Here is a 6,124-nt window from a genome sequence, read left to right on the forward strand (position 1 = left end):
TCTGGCACCATTTTCGTTAAAACAAAAATCATACTAAGCCAATAATAGAAATTCAGTGAAGTTTATTTCATATATGATTTGCAAATTGGGATTAGATTTCACCTAGAGAGTCAAAACTCTTCCACAGATGAGTGCTATACCAAATCTTACTGGCATTGCCATGGCAAAAAGGCTTGGAACAGAACTGTTAAAGAAATTTGTGGTCAGGAAGGATTTTTATATAGCATAATCTTGAAGAACAATTAAAATAATTATTTATTTACCCTACAACATTGCTCCCAGTCTGACTTGGAGTCTGCTTCCTGAAACTGACTGCACATAGATAATATTCCAAAAGAACCCAATGCCTAGGGCAAAACAGTCTCCTCTAAGCTGCTTGCTAGGCTATTGTTTGACCTGAAGGTGACTCCAGGGAACCAGTTCCTTCAAGGCTCAAAACGACACCTAAGGGCGCATGGCCTGGATGAGTCACCCCAATTCCATAAACCCAGAAATGTAGATTTCAGGACAAACAAAACAGTTTTGTCACAATGAAATAATAAGTGATAAAGAGGTGAGAAAAGCAAGACAGAGCAAAAATCAGACCTAAGGAAGGAAACCTCCTGCTAGGGAAATAGAGAAAACCATTGGGAACATAATTTAATAAAATAATATAGAACATACAACCAAGTCCTTCACCCCTTGAGGTAACACCCTAACTCATGGACAGCAAGCTTTCATACTTTAATGTGTAGATTTACATCATCAAAGAGAGATCTTATACACAGTAATTCAACGTATCATATAGGATTTTACTTCATCCTATTTAAAATCATCTCTACCTCTATCCATATGAAGTCAAACCATTTATATAAAACTGTCTTCTGTGTAGACACAACTATTAAAGAGTTGTATTTGAATTAACTGTTGCAGTTTGAAGAGCCAGGAGTTCATGAGGACCATACAGTGCAGAAGGTGACAGAAGGCCACAGACAGGTCATAAGCCATCATGGTTAGAAGGAAGTTGTCTAGCCCTGCAAATAGAATAGAATGTACATCTGAATGAGGGCAATAGGTCTAAAATCCATAGGTCTGCCACCTTAATGAAATTTCTAGGAGTCCAGGGTCTGGATAATGGTGATATGGCCTTTCCAATGTGAAGGGCGAGCTTTTGCATCTGTTCCCTCCTATCACTGAGAAAGAGGCACCAAGACTAGTGGGCCTCTTTGGATTTTGGAGACATCATGCACATCATTTGGGCCTGCTATGCTGACCCATTATCTGAGTAACCCTAACGACTACTAGTTTTGAATGGAGCCCAGAACAAGGGAAGGTTCAGCAACAGTTCTCAGCTGCAGGCAAGCTGCTCTGCAACTTATGCCACAGGACCCACCAGTTGTGATGGTGCTTGATGCTTCTGTGACAGGGATGTTCCATGGAGCTTTGGCAGGTGGCTCACACAACAGACCTTTAGGATCAAGGAGCAAGCCGTGCCATCCTCTGCAGAGAACTCTTCTCCTTCTGAAGAACAGTGTCTGGCTTCCTCCAGGACCCTACTAGAGACTGAGTGGTGATCATGGTCCTCCCAGTTAGATGTGAGCTGAGCTACCCATCAGGAATTGGGTGTTGTCTAACCCACCAAACCATAAAGTTGTGTGTGCACAGCAGTACTCCATCATCAAGCTGTTTTTGTTGTTAGGTGCTGTCAAGTCGGTTCCGACTCATAGGACCCTATGTACAACAGAATGAAACACTGCCTGGTCCTGCGATATCCTCACAATCATTGTTATGCTTGAGCCCATTGATGCAGCCAGTGTGTCAGTCCTTCTCGTTAAGGTGCTTCCTCTTTTTTGCTGACCTTCTACTCTACCAAGCATGATGTCTTCTCCAGGGACTAGTCCCTCCTGATAACATGTCCAAAGTATATGAGACGAAGTCTCACCATCCTTGCTTCTAATGAGCATTCTGCCTATACTTTTTCCAAGACAGATTTGTTTCTTCTTCTGGCAGTCCATGGTATATTTAATATTCTTCACCAACACCATAATTCAAAGGCATCAATTCTTCTTTGGTCTTCCTCAGTCATTGTCCAGCTTTCACATGCATACGAGGCAACTGAAAACATCACAGCTAGGGCCAGGTGCACCTTAGTCTTTAAAGTGATATCTTTTCTTTTTAACACTTTAAAGAGATCTTTTGCAGTAGATTTGCCTAATGCAATCCGTCGTTTGATTTCTTGACTGCTGCTTCCATGGGTGTTGATTGTGGATCCAAGTAAAATGAAACCCTTGACAACTTCAATATTTTTTCCATTTATCATGATGTTGCTTATTGGTCCAGTTGTGAGGATTTTTGTTTTCCTTATGCTGACGTGTAATCCATACTGAAGGCTGTGGTCTTTCATCTTTATCAATAAGTGCTTCAAGTTTTCTTCACTTTCAGCAAACAAGGTTGTATCATCAGCACATCGGAGGTTGTTAATGAATCTTCCTCTGATCCTGATGCTGTGTCTTTCTTCATGTAGTCGAGCTTCTCGGATTATTTGTTCACCATACTGATTGAATAAGTATGGTGAAGCGATACAACCCTGATGCACACTTTTCCTGACTTTAAATCATGCAGTATCCACTTGTTCTGTTCGAACAACTGCCTCTTGATCTATGTACAGGTTCCTCATGAGCACAATTAAGTGCTCTGGAATTCCATTCTTTGCAATGTTATCCATAATTTGTTACGATCCACACAGTCAAATGCCTTTGCATAATCAATAAAACACAGGTAAACATCTTTCTGGTATTCTCTGCTTTCAGCCGGGATCCATCTGACATCAGCAATGATATCCCTTGTTCCATGTCCTCTTCCGAGTCCAGCTTGAATTTCTGGCAGTTCCTGAAAATGTTCTTCCAATCTGTAGGTTGTCTTTTCACTTTGCTGACAAAGTCGTTTGATGAACAGAAGTATTTAATTTTTACGAGGTCCCGTTTATCTATTTTGTCCTTTGCTGCTCTTGATTTTGTTGTCATATCTGATAATGCATCATTACAAACAGGTCTCGAAGCCTCACCCTTATAACATGGGACAGTTTGTAGTCCCGGTGCTTTTTTTTTAAATTACAAAAATCCTTATTATAATAGAATTGTGATGCTTTTTAAACCCTGGAGTATTAGTCAAGATATAAAGTGAATAAGATCAGAATAGAGGAATAAATAGTATTTTAATATTGTAAAAATAACTTCAAATATAACAATCAGCACAAAGCCAATTCCTGAGGTGGAGGTTAAATATATCCCAGATTTCCACATATCCAAGCTGTTGTACTATGTCATCTTTGACACCGTTCACCTCTGACACCGTCACCCTCCCTCCCCTTTGCACTGTTCCCCTACCTCCTTTAGGTTTGGCAGGCGATTCTCCGCAGTCTCACAGAACTCACCAACTGTATTTACAGTTAAGTGGCTTATTAAGGCAGTAACAGGGTATTCAACTCGGGATAAGGTTCAGGAAGCACGTAGGCAAAATCTGTCTTCCTCAGTGCAGGAGAGCTGTCTCAGCTTGCAGGCCTCCCCTCCGCCCCCTCAGGACAGGCTCCTCTCAGCCCCTGAGAACGGCCTCCCCTCGGCCCTCTCCGGGCCGGCTCCCCTTGGCACCTTCAGGACAGGCTCCTCTGCGATCCCTCTAAAACCATTTAGTTTGCAAATTACTTATTTAGCAGTTAATGCCACACTGACAATGCAAATAACTTCCTCTGCTCCCCAAGGGTATCTTTGATTACTTAAATCCACGTTTCAGTTCATTCACGCATTTAAGAAAACCCAGGCTTTTGTCTGTAGAGGAAATAAGGAAAACCGTGGGCCGATCCCGCACACGAGGGGGAACCACTGATCCCCACGGTCCCGAGTTAGAGGGCTCCGGGTTCCCGCTCGGAAGCCGTCCCCTTAGCACCGAGCGTCCAGAAACCGGAAGCGGAAGTGAGCTTCCTTGGTCGGCAGCTTCGGTCCGTGCCCACCGGCTTCGGTGCGAGGTCCGTGTGGCCCTGTCGCCTGTCGGTCTGCTCCGCTAGCGGGTGACCCGGAGCTCCTGTCCCGGGTCTGAGGGCGCTGCGCCCGCTCCCCGCGCACTCCTGGTCTCCCAGAGCCTCGGGACTCCCTGTAGCCGGGGAGCCGCCGCCGCCTGGCCGCTTCCTGCTGACTCCTCTGGGCTCTCTCGGTGCGTTCGCAAGGTGAGGTCGTGGGAACCCTCGCCGCGCCCACGCGTGCTTCTCGGGGCAGCGGCGTCAGCGGCACAGGGAGCGCGTGAGAAATACAGGGTCCTGATACCTGTAATAAAACCACCTAACCCAGGAGTTAGGTTTTTTCCCACTCTTTGGCTATTATAAATAGTGCCACAGTGAGTATTGGCGTAATAATACCTGTTTGCGTCCCTGCTTTTTCAAGTCTTGAATATTTACTGTTGTTGTTAGGTGCCCTGCTGGCAGTTTTAGACTCGTAGCGACCCCATGTGACAGAGTAGAACTGTGCCATAGGGTTTTCTTGGCTGTAATCTTTATAGAAACAGATCGCCAGGTCTTCCCCGGCAGAGCCACCGGGTGAGTTCCAACAACCAACCTCGTTAGCAGCCGAGTGTTTAAGCATTTGTGCCACCAGCGTCCTAGAAATGGAAATTTCTGGGTTGTAGGGTGATTGTATGTTTAACATTTTGAAGAACTGCCAAACTTTTCCACAGAGCCTGCAGCATTTTACAATCCCACTAACAGTTTCTCCATATTCTTCCCAACTCTTGTTGTTTTCTGTTTCTGACAGTAGTCGTTCTGGTAGGGATTAGGTGGTATCTCATGTGGTTTTGATTTGCGTTTCCCTAATGACAGGGGCATCGAGCATCATTTCACGTGTTTTTTGAGCATTTGCTTATCATCCTTGATGAAACGTCTATTTAAATTTTTTGCCCATTTTTAAAATGGTTTGTTTGTTGTTGAGTGGTAGTTCTTCACATATCCTGGATACTAAACCCTTATGATTTAGATGATTCCCAATTATAGTAAAACCTATGAAAGCTGGAACTTGTCTAAGGCAGAAACCTGCCAAAGAAGGAAAGCTCCAATTTATTTTTCACTGAAACAAGCGATAGAAAAGTAGTAAGGCTGTACCCTGTCAAAGAAAGAAAACTTGTGAGACCCAGAAAAACAAAACAGTCCCTTTTAGTTCCATTTTTCACAGGCTTCACTGCCTTTTCTCCCAATCCATGCCAGAACTGTGTTCTTCCTTTCCTTTAGCTTCAAACTTCAGAAGTGGGAATGGACCCTGTTTCAGAGGTCAGTTTGAGTCTACGTGGCCAGGCGGTGACAAGCTACAGATTGAGATGTGGGCTCTTGGGTACCAGTGGACTCAGACACCAAACCCTTCCCATAGTCCACCTGGCACACTAAGAACTGTAAGGCTCTGAAACCTAACATGCCCAAGACAGAGCTTTTAAAGTCTCACCTGAACAAATCTACTTCTCACCTGGCTTTCCCAACCAGTAAGCAGCATCAGCCTCCATTCACTAGATTAGGGGAAATGGTCCAAGCTACCCTGAGAGGAGAGCTTCCTTGTGAAAGCAGCCTCTGAACTTTCGTCTACTTTTGTCACAGGAAGATACACTCTCCACCCAGCAGCAAGAGACATATTTCAACAATGTAAACCAAGTAAGGTATCAGTCACATACAGAATAAAATCCACATATTTTACGGGCCAGCAAGATCCTCCACATTCAGGGTTATGAGTAGCTCTCTTGAGTTAAATCTACAATACCCTCATGTTCGATAAGCTCTTGACACATTTTTAAAACACTTTTTCAGAGATGTCAAGATTTTCCTTGCCTTACAGCGTTTGCACCAGGTATTTCTTCCGATTAGAGGAAAACTTTTAAACCGTAGGAATTCACTAATTCCTGTAATTCAGGTCTCACCTCAAATGTCACCTCCTCTGAGAGTGCCCCTCCTGTCTCCTCATTTACTGCCACTCATGTGTATGTTTAAATATCATTGCGATTTTCACAATGGAGTAAATCCAATTAAGGTTGATATTAGCCTTCAACATGTAAATACAAGCATTTTAAATTAAATATTACTTTTGCTTTTAGCAGTTCTATTTCCTTATGTGACAGGCTT

This window comes from Trichechus manatus, unplaced genomic scaffold (genome assembly GCF_000243295.1).
Source record: "Trichechus manatus latirostris isolate Lorelei unplaced genomic scaffold, TriManLat1.0 scaffold00134, whole genome shotgun sequence".
Lineage (NCBI taxonomy): Eukaryota > Metazoa > Chordata > Mammalia > Sirenia > Trichechidae > Trichechus > Trichechus manatus.